This window comes from Panulirus ornatus, chromosome 65 (assembly GCF_036320965.1).
Source record: "Panulirus ornatus isolate Po-2019 chromosome 65, ASM3632096v1, whole genome shotgun sequence".
Lineage (NCBI taxonomy): Eukaryota > Metazoa > Arthropoda > Malacostraca > Decapoda > Palinuridae > Panulirus > Panulirus ornatus.
Window position 1 is genome coordinate 6,352,490 of NC_092288.1, and position 14,536 is coordinate 6,367,025.

General features: G+C 41.4%; 1 long non-coding RNA gene across 1 annotated transcript; it reads left to right on the forward strand.

Annotated features, from left to right (window-relative positions):
- Window positions 1-2,094: 2,094 nt before the first annotated feature.
- LOC139746562 (uncharacterized) lies at window positions 2,095-8,212 on the forward strand. The gene is made up of 2 exons (XR_011712174.1): window positions 2,095-5,215; window positions 5,246-8,212. It is a non-coding gene; the product is annotated as an uncharacterized lncRNA (long non-coding RNA).
- The last annotated feature ends 6,324 nt before the right edge of the window (window positions 8,213-14,536 follow it).

Consider the following 14,536-nt stretch of genomic DNA (forward strand, 5'->3'; position numbering starts at 1 on the left):
CCGGGGAACGAAGGACCCATCATCAGTCCAGTAAACAAGACAGGGTAAAAATATAAAAGCCATAGTGACCCAATACCAACAGTGTGCAGTAAGGTGGAGCCACGGATGAATTGTCGATAGATTGGAGGGAGTTTCTGTTATGATTGTCTGATAAAGCCATTTCAAATTCCAACCAACCAACCCTCAACCCCCCACCAACCCCACACACCCACACACACACACACACACACACACCCTAACCCCACCCCAACGACGCCAAGAGACACACAAAAGCAAAGTACATACTTCTGAAGAAAAAAAAAAATTGTAATATTTCTCTGTTTAGGTGAGATGGGCCACAATGGCGTACATAGATAAATGAAGATAGAGCTTTATCAGGCACAAACTTTGACCGCAGTTCCACGCACACACACAACCCCCGACCGATCTAACTGCACTAACGGGAGTCGCTTTTTTCAACAGCAAATTACCCGATAGCCACAGCTTGTTGGCCAACCCCCACAACCCCCAAACCCCATACACACACACCCCAATTTACACAAGTATCAATACACATTATATATATATATATATATATATATATATATATATATATATATATATATATATATCATACATTCACATGGTAAGGTTGATGCATGACGGATGCTTTCCTAACGATCGTTAGCTGTTCCTTGGTCATCGAGGAATTAGCGAGGGATAGTAGACAGTGTCGTTACGCACCAACCCATCCATCTATCGATTCTCCAAACCAAAACACTCCTCCTCCTACCCTCTCCTCCTCCTCCTCCTACATAAACACAAAGGCAGTGATGAACCAAGTGGCCCTCCAAACAGTTAATTAAGGGACCACTTCCGTAGTTGGACATATGTTTGCTTAACTATTTAAAAAAAAAAAGAGAAAAAATAATAATAAAACGCTGTTGCCCTTGGTGTCCAGTGTTGAGTCTTCTACGTTCTCCGGAGTGTCTTTGGCCACACTTTTTATGGTGTTTACACGCCTGTAAGACCTAAGACACGTGTATAGATGGGTTATATTCCATTGTTATATACTATGCAGATGAGTATAATAATTAGATAATTGTTATATGATTTAGGTAAGGTGGAGAATGAGAGAGTGTCAAGTTACGGCGGGCATGGTTTTTTTTTGCAAAGGGCGCCGCCCGTTGAACTTCAAACGTTAAAAGGACCTGCAACTCGTTTTCGAAAGAAAAAAAAATGTTACACGTTTTCTATGTTGTGAACGTGGAGAGGCAGGTTCCAATGGCTTGAGGAGAGGATATAAAAAGAAAGAAAGAAAGAAAACCACTTGTCAAAGCTAGACTGCTCAGGCCTTACCTGTGTATACCTAGGTCAAGCCCTTCCAGCCTAGCTGAGAATTGTACCGAAAAGACTGTGATTCTCTGTGTTATATACCAGCCACTTATGTAATTACTTGTTTGTACAGTAAGGGGAAGGGAGTTCTACACCGGTGGGACCCCGACCCACACCCCCCATCTCTTTGAACCTTCGTATACTGTCCACATTACTAACAAGTCTCACCAGTTTAGTTTATGCCGAAGCTGGAGACGAAGGATGTTCCATTTTCTTTTTTTTTTCGAAAAAAAGCTCAAATCCATTTTAAACCGTTTTCTTCCCTCGTCGATATATATATATATATATATATATATATATATATATATATATATATATATATATATATATATATATATATATATATATAAAGTCTCTCAAATGATCATTGTCAAGGTGAGGTATTGTTGCCACCCAGCTGGACAGCAAGCAGTCATCCAAGTTAACAGTTAACTCTTCAACATTTTTTGTTTTTTTCAATATATAAAATGTATTTGTATTTTCTGAAATACACCTTACACGAAAAATGGGATATTTTTTATGGGTAAAACTTTGATTTGTGAATGACTAATATATATATATATATATATATATATATATATATATATATATATATATATATATATATATATATGGTAGCGTTAAGAACAGAGGACTGGGCCTTGAGGGAATACCCTCACCTGGCCCAATTCTCTGTTCCTTCTTTTGGAAAATTAAAAAAAAAAAAGAGAGGGGAGGATATATATATGATTGAGGTTGGGAGAAATCTCAGTCATGAATATGAATGATAATAGAAAACGAGACATAGTTTTTGTTGTATTTTGTTTACACTTATAACTCGTGATCGAAAATGAAAATTAACTGATTCCAGCCAATGGTATTAAGTTTTCAAATCGTATATTGTAACTGGTTCATTGTAATTACACTACTTTGTTAAGGGTTCAACTTGGGGTCTGTCTGTTAGATATGTATTTAATGCTGCCTTTTTCTATTCTTTCTTTGTTTCCGTGTCAAGTGTTGGTAAGGTTGACTATCAATGGTTTTTATAACGAAGAAACTTATCGTTTATAGAGGCCACATGTGTGATACTGTGATAGAACACTTGTTCACCCCAGAAAAAATGTTCGTTAAAAATCACACTGGCATCTAAAAACTTTACGAAGTATTTATTTATTTTTTTTTTTTTTAAGGTACCTGAGAGAGGGTAGTCATATCTAATATTTTAACTGCGTAAAACACCATTTTTGTCTACACTGAAAAGCTGGATATATGCAGGCGCTAAGTGAAATGCTGTAGTAAACTTGAGTTATTAAGCGTTTATCCTTTAGACAGAACCTACAGTTTGGAGATATAATATTAATTCTTCAACAAGCCAGCAACATAATTATAAATCATTAAAAAAAAAAGAATCCCATGACTTTTTAGCGACTTTAACCATAATAGCCTCAACAAACTTGTATCAAAAGTAACCCGTAGAGAAACCCCCCAAAGAGTGAGTATTAAGATAAGCAGACGATGTATGCGACCGCAACGCCATCTGCAGCGGAACTTGTAAAACTCGCGCGCATTATATCCTCCGCCTGTCTGTGGATTCCGAGTTGCCGGCTACTAAATACGGTACAAGTTGCTACACTTTCTATCCTTAGTTTTGTTTTGGATCAGAGTGACAACATTAGGTGCATATGGCTAAGCTGGAGAGAGAGAAATTCCTCTCAAATCGTGTTCCATAGCTCGTATTTACAGCCAGAGGCGACCTGTGGGAATTACCCCGGTGACAAAGAGTGGTGGACGCTACGTTGTGTGTGTGTGCGTTAGGCCAGAGCGTCCCAGGCCAGGACTACGCTCTACATTCGTGTCCACGATACCTCAACACCCGACACCAATGGCCCGCCGAACCGTCAGTAGGTAGCTGTGATCTCGTAGTAGTGGTGTGAATGTCCGTGTGAGAACTTAACCGTTATTATATTTGGCAATACCATATCCCCGTTCTTTTGAAATGCTCAAAAAAAAAAAACTTTAAAGAAGGAAGCCCATTTGCTCATTAAGCTCTGTCATATCCATGTATGTTTGGTAGGTATGTTGGATGTCCAGTCGGTTGCATGGTCGTCCCCCACGTATATACACCTCCCACCCAACCCCTCCCTCGATTGTGAGAGAGGTCAGCCTCTCGTAATAAGGTCACCAGGACCAAGTGATATATATATATAATGGGTACCTGTCGGCAAAATTAGTTCCGTGCCCGTGATAAGGTCAGTTGTGTATACAGTTGTGATAATCCGCACCTCCGTTAATAAGGTCATTTAAGAAGTCAGGCGCTAAGATCCTCTTGGTATTCAATCGTTGGCAAAGTATATAAAGTTCCCGGGTCGTCAGTGGATAAGGTCACCCACTGAGGGTAAGTGGGTTGGACAGCTGGGGCGACCCCGGGATGGACATCCACTTACCATACCGTGAGAAATGAACCTTCGTAACCACTGTATTTATACCTTGTATATATACTTTGATCTGTCTTATATTTTGGGAGAATAGATTTAGTCATTTTTAAAAACGAGTTTATTTGGTGAGACGTTTGTTGATTGCGAGTCCCTCCCCCTTTCTTATCTCCCCCCCCCAAGCTCCCCCTACCCTCCCCACCTGACACCCCCCTTCCCCCCCCTCTCCTCTGAAATAAAACCTAGCAGTGGGAGTGTGATAGACAGATCTAGTGCCATATGGAAATACTCGAGGCAAGCGATGCACTTGAAAACCTCGCACTAACCACCCAATCGTCACAGTCAAAAGATATATGGTGTATCGTCTCCACCTTTCCCCCCCCCCCCCCCATTCCCATCCTTGATAACAAGGGAAATAGAACCATCGAGATACGCTCGCTTGCGCGTGCGCATCGTGCAGACGCTGAGGGTTAACGAAGGCGTTAAATTACGACGGCCATGTTTTGACTGTGTGGTTCGTTGGGTGGCAGGTGTGAGGCCCACGCGCCGTTTGACTCGAAGTTTCTCCACTCCCGCGGGTCTAGCCCGTGTGGTCTTGTACGTTACGCGGTTCCGCTGATCGTTAGATTAATAAGATGGTGGTAATGTGTAGATAAACCCATTTTGTAGCGCTGTAACGTGTCACCCCCTCCTAGCTTCAATCTCGAACTTCTTCTCCATAGGAGAAATAGAAATTATCTGGGCCGGATATTGGAGTGTTCGAGTATTCCATGAAGCAGACTAGTGAGAATGGGTCGTGACCTTGATATATGCAAACACACGTTGCCAAGGACGAGGATGAGTAGTTTACGGTTGTAATGTGGAGGTGATAACGACCAAGTGTTGGTGAAGTGGTAGCGTTTTGGGCCATTCGGTAGTGGAGCGTAGTTCTCCTGCCTGAAATAAAAAAAAAAAGATATTAATAAATGAATAAAATGGGAGAAGCAAACATGATTCGGCAAGGCAGTAAACACAATTAACAGTGTATTGTAGTTAAAGTGGATATCAACGTGTGGATGGGGGATGCATAACTGGAGGAACTCGTAGAGGCGTATACAGCGTTATCTAAGCAAAATGTGTCCGGTCTGGGTTATGAAGAGGGTCTGTGTCTGTGTAGCATCTGATGACATCTTTAAAACTGAAACAAATGACCGTTTAAAACGGCCTCGGTTTTTTTTTTTAACGACTTTTAAGAAAACTGGCCGCTGAGTGCACCGAGTTAACGAGGTAATTAGTGACTGGTCACTGATAATACCACATTAACCATGCACTCGCTGTCTAATCTCATGATTCACAAGAAGGACGTAATTGATTAATATTTTTTTTCTATCGTATCGTCTGTTGTGTCTTGAGTCATGTCTGTTGGTGCTAGGAAAAGCGGAATGGCTGAGGCTCCGTTGGCGGACGTAGGAATGGCTGAGGCTCCGTTGGCGGACGTAGGAATGTATTTAGGCCATTGATATACCAAGAATTATGACCCATTAAGTCTAACCGCCATAAGACGACTACATTTATATCACGTATATATATTTCCATATATATACAGAGAGAGCAATAATAAAGTAAGCATTACGAAAAAGATCCATATTGAGTTTTATGGATTTTTTTCCTCCTTTATTGTAGTTTATATAGTTTTGTTCGACCTATATTTAATTGTTTTCGAGTTTTGAATTGTTAGAAAAAAAACTTGAATGTTTTATATGACTTTACGTACTCCTAGATATGAGTTAGACCGCCCCCCCCCCCCCTCACCCTCCCCATTCCGCTAACCCATAAGGGTGGCTTACGAGTATTCAGTAAACATAATGACACTCAAAATAAAATGGTGATTTAATTATGTCCAGCAAACTCTTGCACACTACCAGTTAACATCGAGCTATGGCTGACCCAGTGAGGCAAGCTGAGGGGACTGCAGATTTTGTTTGTTTGTGTTACTTAATTTGTTTAGATTAAATTGTGTATCACCTTTTTTTTTTAATGTAAACAGCCACCATTAAGGAGGATACCCCCCCCTCCCCCGCCCCTCATTCAAGCACGCGCCTCCCTATAGTTTGGTCCCCCCCTTCCCTACAGTTTAAGAAACTGATTTAGAATACCAGTTGTTTATTTTTATTGACCATTAGCATATTCTTCTTTTTTTTCTTAAGACTTCCAAGACATGGTAGCTGTTTTGATACCGTTTTGCAACGCTTTTCTTGACGTCTTTGACCTTTCTTGATTGTTCGTTCCCTGAATTGCCGATTTTTACTTCCTGAAACAGATTCAGGACTTAATGCAACCATAATATTTTTCTTCTAGTCAGGACTTCATCCGACCAGATGATGTACGCTAGGCACAAAGGTCATCGTACCCTTAACTTTAAAACTAAAACGACTTCCTCGTTCACGTCGGTGGTACGACCCCATGTGAACACGATGGTACGACCCTTAAGCTCGACCTTAGGGTAAAGACTGAAAGGGTTGTACCATCATTGTGCCCAAATGCCATCGTAATAAGGTTACCGAGACAAGACCAGCTGTCAAATTTCGAAGCCGTGGGATTAAAATGAGCGATGGCGATGTTTGGTTTCAGTTATTATTATTATTATTATTATTATTATTATTATTATTATTATTATTACCGACTTGTTAATGGCAGAGTTTTATCCTTTGCTTTAAGCAGCCACTATTACGAATGCCTGTTTGTGGAGTTAGGTGTCTTAATATCATATATTATGGTATTTCATAACTGGCTGCATGCAGTACGAATTTTGACATTATATGTTTGAATTAGTATGATAATCTTAGACTCTTTGTTATTGTATTTTGAATTCCCCCCTCCCTCCCACTCGTCTTCCGGGACCTACATCACTTAACTGGTGGATTATAGGATTTCAAAAAAAAAAAAAAACGAAATCATGCCCTTATGTAACCTTAAACTTATAAAGGAAAAATGAAAACTATAGCAGAACTTTTTTTGGCCTTCGCCAGACATGAATATATGAACTGCAGCTCGACTTATTGTTAATCCTACGTTTTCGTAATAAGATTATCAAGGATTTTTCTTTTTTTTATTTTGTGTCCGTGCTGGGGGGGAAAAAATTGTGCTGTGAGGCTTCGTAGTTAGATTATTATGTATATTTTGTGAGAATGGTTCTTTAAAAAACGATCCTGCAAATCACTTTGAGGCAGTTCGCCAAGGATGGGAAGTGAATGGTTGACACATCGACTTTGTTGAGGTCAGGGAAGAAAAACGAGAGCCAAGCTTAACAATTCGAATCCTATGAAAATTGTTTTTTTTTTTAAAAAAAAAACAACTGTTGCGCGGGATCCCATACAGACATACATACATACACACGTCCACACAGACCCAGCTGGTCGTTCCGTAAGTAATAGTGTCTTTGCAGATAAAGTAGACAAGGGAAGTAAAACATACTGCTGCTGTAGATTTAAATAAAATAAAAAAAAATGCTGTAATAGGGTTTTGCATACGAGGGCGAATTTAGTATTTCGAGGGCAAAACGTGAGGGCCGAGTTTTGTAGGGAGCACGCCAGGTAGGTTAGGTTGCAAGAGGCCGTGATATCGACACCCGTAGATTAAAAAAAAACTTCAAAAAAAAAAAGCTAGGCTAGACGTGTGGTGGTGTTATGTGGTATCGGAGCGATACGACTTTCTACGTCCTTGTGTGGAGGAAGGAAGATGTCCCTTGTAGTCAGGGCGGGCCAGGGCGCGTGCACACACACACACACACACACACACACACAGCTCAGCCAGAGCTTCATACAAAAAAGTAAGGCACAAAACTCGTAGTGCTTGCATGCATGCATTAATTTAGTTAGCCCCCAGTGACGACCAGGACCCGCCATGAGTGATAGATGATAAACACACAAAAGCCTCGAGAAGTCAAAGACAGCAGCAGCACCAGACCAGAGAAGACGGTAGTGCCATAGAACAAGAGACTTAACTACCCCACCCTAACGACGCATGGCTATCCTAACCCCTCCACCCCAACGACGCCGACCAGTGAAGACGAGGCTGCTTGACCCGCTCATCCCCCACGCACTCCTACGCGGTAAAAGCCACGCTCCCGGAGAGCCGTGGCCCCCTGTGCTCTGCTGCCCCTTTACAGACACGTACACGTACACACACACATATATCAAGGACATACGGACACAGGAAACACACCACGTACACGGCACAGCCCCGCCACCCGCCCGAAACTAACGTGAAAATCAAACGTGTATTAGCATTATCGCCGTAGTAAGTGTAGATATCCTAGTTACAATGTTGAGCGCCAAAACACGCACGAGCTGTTCATTAATTTGTGATTGGTTGACATTTAGTACAATTATGTATTGTATATTGTAAAAATTAATTTGTATGGCATTGGAAATAAATCGCGTAACGGATTGGATGTTTTCTTTAAAACCCACTTCCTGTTGTCTCGTGTCATCTGATTATTATTATTATTATTATTATTATTATTATTATTATTATTATTATTGTTGTTGTTGTTGTTGTAAGTATCCTTTCGTTTTTGTTTTTTCTATGGATCGAATTCTTTCCAGATTATGTACTTTTTTAATATGGTTAAATTTCATAACGCACTCGTTATTTATCGTAATAAAGTAGATGGAAGACAGGATATATATATATATATATATATATATATATATATATATATATATATATTGCTGTGGTTTTGTTCTTTGGTGTAGCGTTGTGTTATGCAAAGCTAAGGGTAAATTTAAGATATGAAAATCTCTTTCAGGTTAGCTAGGTTATTTTCATATCCTAAATTATGTATCAGGGCAATGGATTGCATAGTAATTATGACAAATGTTGGGCAGGTAATTTTTTGTTAGAAAAAAACAATCTTTTTGAGGTACCACTGTTTAAGTTACCTTGGGTAATTATAGAGGTTACCCCAGGGTAATTACAAAGGTTATTACCCTGCTATAATTTTAGTGCGTACGATTAGGAAACTTTCCGAATGGCGTCAAGTTGTGTTTAAACAGTGGGAATATTGTTGCACCCCTGGCAACACTAGTGTTCAATGTTTGATCAGCCATCCCCCAGAAAATTAATACTAAGGTAATTAAATTAAATGAAAGCAGGAGTGAAATCGTCGTCTGCAGAGCTCTTCACTAGATTAATTAACTGCTCAAGCATATTAGCTTCATCGCAACTTAAAATTGCAAAAGTTAATCCAAAATTCAAAGGTGGTGAGTCTTAATAAAGACGAGTCTCAGGAGTCTGTATTTAAACTGTATCTTTTTTTTTTAGACAGTTGATATTATGTAATGAAGTGTGAATTTCATCCCACGACTTTAAAATACAGACCAGAAGGGCGCCCCTCTCTCTCTGGGTCATATAAATTCATCACAAATCAGTCATCATATGAAGGCGGACTAGGCTTTGTTAACCTGTGCGATATAAGGGTTTTGCTATTAGACTAGGCTGTGTTAACCAGTGCGATATAAGGTTTTTGCTATTAGACTAGGCTGTGTTAACCAGTGCGATATAAGGGTTTAATAACTATGTAGTTATTATATTAGAGGTAGCTCCGTGTCCGCTCAGTCTGAAGTGATGTTACAGGGAAATTGCTTGCTTTAAAAGCTGATTCTCTGGACGACAAGCTCTCTGAAACTGCTTCCCATCCGAGCTGGAAAAGCTTTGTGACACGTAGTGTGTGTATATATATATATATATATATATATATATATATATATATATATATATATATATATATATATTTATTTATATCGCATTCACAAGAGAGTAAGTGATATTAAAGGACATAGAGCATAAGCAAAGCACAACACGATTCCTTTCATCATTTTATAAATACGGTAATATGTAAACAAGCGTTGCGTCTCGATAAATGTGTTATAATAAACTTATTATTAACCGTACGACCCGTGGATCATTCTGTAATTACTAGACAGAGAAACAATACACGCAGAATAATGTTTCACGTTGAGTCAAAGGATCAAACCAACTTTATTTAAGTGTTGGAGTATCACTCTAAAAATAAAGATATCTAACGAGTTCTTATTACATTGGCTCCTGTACCAACACGCCCGAATGAGATGCAGAAACATTGTCATCATTACCCTCTGAAATATAGTCACATTGCACAGCAAATTTCCACCGCCTATTTCACTGTTAATTCTTAAAGTTCAGAGCGCCATGGGCCGCTGCCGTAGTGTATTCATTAAGGTTAGAATTGCAGACATTTATTAAACGCTCCCGCATTGTTCAGAGATCATCATCGGCCTTCCACAACCACCAGATCACGTCATAGGGTCGTTCAGGATCACTGGCGGTGATTTAAAGAGACCTGTGTCTCGCCATTGGTCCTGCCATCTCGCTCAGCATTGCCAAACAAGCGTTTCCGTCATTAAAATCTGCAGGATCGCCTCCAGGAACTTCTCCATTAACATTTTTCCAAGTTAATTTAGGTTAGGTAGGGTCGGTGGGTTTGGTTAGTCATATATATATATATATATATATATATATATATATATATATATATATATATATATATATATATCGTAGAAAGTTAAATTGGGTTGCTTAAGGTTAATAGGATCCTAATATTTTACTAGGTTAGATGACTTAATGTTATTAGATTTGTACTTTCGTTAGGTTAGGTTAGATGCTCGAGGTTGATAGGATCCTAATGTCGTTAGCTAGGTTACTTATGAGGTGATAGGCTAATAATCGTTAGCTAGGTTACTTATGAGGTGATAGGCTAATAATCGTTAGCTAAGTTAGTTATTGAGGTGATAGGCTAATAATCGTTAGCTAGGTTCGGTACTGGAGTGATAGAGTAACGTAAGCTAGGTTATGTACTGAGGTGTTAGGCTAATATCATTAGCTAGGTTAGGTACTGGAGTGATAGAATAATCGTTAGCTAGGTTAGATACTGAGGTGATAGGCTAATAATCGTTAGCTAGGTTAGGTACTGGAGTGATAGAATAATCGTTAGCTAGGTTATGTACTGAGGTGTTAGGCTAATATCATTAGCTAGGTTAGGTACTGGAGTGATAGAATAATCGTTAGCTAGGTTAGATACTGAGGTGATAGGCTAATAATCGTTAGCTAGGTTAGGTACTGGAGTGATAGAATAATCGTTAGCTAGGTTAGGTACTGAGGTGATAGGCTAATAATCGTTAGCTAGGTTAGGTACTAAGGTGATAGTAGGGTAATCGTTAGCTTGGTTAGATGCTTGAGGTTAATAGAGTCATAATATACATAACTGAAAGCGTCAATGCTTCAGGTATATATAATGAGTACATTTGATTATTATAATTTGATAAATGGTTTGGTGATGAAGAACAGTAGTAAAGTAAGTGATACGTTTACATTTGGTTTTTCAGCCTCATTATTGGCAGACTGACCCTAGGTTGATGTTGCTGGAATATATATACAAAGGTAAAGGATAGGCGTGACCCTACGGGGGGAAAGGGGGGGCTCTCTCTCCAGTAGTTGTGTTAAAGTGAGTTTCAAAATGGGAAGGAGTTAAGGGGGAAAGCATCTGCTGAACTGACGTAAACTTGATGTAAACTTTACCACTTGTTCCGGGTATCCATGCAAGTTTTCCAGCTTAAGTGTACTTCACAAACATACACTTGTCTTTCTCTTAACGTGAGTGTAGCTAGTGTGCTTGCCCCCCCCCCCCTCACCCACCCCTCAAAGAAAAAAGAATAAGAAAGAAAAAAAAAAGATTGCTAGACTAGGCTTTCTCATTTTCCCAGCCAGCTATGTTTTTTTTTCTTTTCTTTTCTTTACGTATACTTGCTTATTAACGCCAAACTACTACTATTACCCAACCCACCCTCTCATGCAGTAACTCACCGTCTTGGGTTTTTTTATGTGTAACGAAAAAGGAAAAAAAAAAAATGGGGAAATGAATTAAGAGTTTTACTTACGTTTAATCGAAAGGTTGAACACGGCGATGCCAAGCGAGGGGTGGGAAGGTGGAGTATATGTGTTCCTAGCTAGCTTCTGGGCCCTCACCTGCCTCATGTTATGAAAAATTATCTTTTACGTGTGAGAGGAAGAGGAAAAAAGAAAACATAGCATTTGTGGCGATGCATTTACATACATATTGCACATTTATTAAACATGTAGAAAAAAAAAAGAGAGGTGGGGTTTGGTTGGTTGGGTGGGTGGGGTTAGGGAGGGCACACACATATCCAGTTTTTCGTTAAACTAGCACTTTAAGGGCTTTGAGATTCAACGCTCAAGCACCACCACTCTACTCAATACTCAAGGGCTGGCCGGCGCTCACAGCCTGGGCAAGCTTACACGTATTTCCAATTTCACGGGTGACGGCTCTCTACCCACTTGCCGGCCATGAGGATATTGGACCGGCAACCAGCCAGACCCACTGTGGGGGGGAGAGGGAGAGAGGGAGGAATTGAGATCAGATTCGCTGTGTGAACACTGTTGTTTCAGAAGACTATGTTCCAGAATAAATTTAATAATAGCATTTGAACGTTGGTGTTCAGCGGGTGAGGTGAGAGGAGGAGTAGGCTAGGGGTGTGAGTCATGGCCTGGGGGGTGGGTTATGTCTGTTGGAGAGGAGGGGGTGTGAGTGTTGGAGTTGGTGGAGGAACGGTTGAGAATGGTAGCTGCTGTTGGTGATAGGTTGATGTGGGGCGTGCCTAGTGTGGGAGGAATTAGGGGAAGAACCACGTTGAAGTAAGCAATATGGATGAGTGATGGGGATGGCGTTAATGTCGTGGGAGTGTTGGAGTGTTGGAGTTAGTGGTGGAGAGGGGATTTTAGTGCTAGAAGAGACGATAGGGTTAATGTTGGAGAAATTAGTCGAATGATTCGCGGGAGGAATGTTGGAGGCGCTCGTTGAAGTGGTGGCGGTGACGCTGATGAAACGAGTGTTGGAGAAGCTTGGTGGAGGTAATGCAAACGATACTGTAATAGTGTTGGAGGAGATGGTTGGGGTAAGGTTGGAAAAGAGGGGGATGGATGTGTTGGAAAACTTAATGCGGCTTCTGTTGGAGAAGTGGTTCAAGTTCTCTTTAAGTGGTGATGACACTGGAGCAACTGTTGAGTGTTGGAGAAGTTATTAATGCTTAGAAAACCATTTTAGGACCGATATTGGCGGGAGGAATGTTGGGGGAGTGGGATGGGGGGTGTTGGTCCGAGTAGATTACGAGACATTTGGCGGAGTTTAAAGCTGTTGACGAGGAGTTAGAGGAAAGATGGTGTCAAATCTCTTTCCCACATAGCTGGAAGTATTGCAACACCGCCGATCATGTGTAGTAAGTGCGGCAACGTCGCTGCCTACGTCACAGCAGTGTTACCAATGTCGTTAGTCCCCTAGATTACCCAGTACTGTTGGTAACGATTAAGATAACTGGTCTGGATACTTAAGTCACAAGTCTTGCAGGGGTCATAGGTCACTTGTGACCCATCGGGTGGGGCCGGGCCAGTAGCCACGACCCCGATAGACCGTACCCCTCGACCTGTCGTTGAGTAAGGGGTCCCAGGTTGTTGTGGTCAGCTGTTACCTGTTGGGTGACACGACCCTTGACCAGATGGTCGTGTTGTGACTGACACCCAGGAGGACGACTGTACGACCCTTGGGTATCGTTAGCGTATGACAACCCGAAAGGTCAGGTTTATACACACCCTTTGGGTCGTATCGTCGTGCTCAATGGGGTGTCGTTCCGTCGTACCAAAGGGTCGTTCCGTCGTGTACCACAGGGGTTTACCGTAAATGACATCATAATGGAAGGGGTTATATATTTGTTTCCAAATAACATTTTAACGTTTAATTATATCATTTTTTCCCCACTGACCATGCCATTCTTTCGGGGAAATTTAGTCAGAACGACTGAACTGACTCAGTCGCTGCCACAACTAACGTTGATGGAGGCGAGACAGTCTAGTTCCAGTCAGACTGTAGGGCGAGAGGAGGAGGAGGCTAACGAGAGGGGCGTTGCTCTAAACCCCCTGCCTCTCCCCTCTACCGTATGTCCACCTCCCCTCTCCTCTTCCCCTACACACACACACACACACACACACACACACACACACACACACACACACACACACGATTCTATTCGGTGCCAAGAGAATTCCTTTCCCTCCCAATGGATCTTAAATAATTATACTTTGAACATACCAGGAGTATACTATCCCCACAGTGTGTATATATACCCCTCTCTCGTGCCGTAAATATATACATTTACCTCCCGGGCTTTTCTAAGCTTCACTATGTATGTATGTCTTTATATTTCCCCCTCTGGCCACGGCGTTAACTTTGTTGTTATGTATAGAAAGAGGGAACCAGATATCGACCATATGGGTTGTAAGTGAAATGGACCATCGTGATTGGTCGGGAGGTTACCCCAGGGGAGACCTAACCAACCAACCAAGACACCCCCCCCACTTCCTCCTCTTCCTCTCCCCCCTTTTGCCTCCCGTTGCTATAAAAAGGGGGTGTATTGGCGGTGACGTCATTAGTCCGCTCCGGCACACCGCCCGGGGAAGGTGTAGAGACGCTTTTTATCCACCGTTAATCCAATTGTCAGATTTATCCAGCCGATGGCTGGATACCTCATCAAGTTAGTCGAGTTAGACGGTTGGGAGGCGGGGGTGTGGGGAGGAGGAGCCGGCCGCTCGCCCCCAGGCGGGGAGCTGCTGCTGGGGGAGGAGTGGTGAACAGTTGCTGGGGGGCATACCAAGTGAGGGGGGAG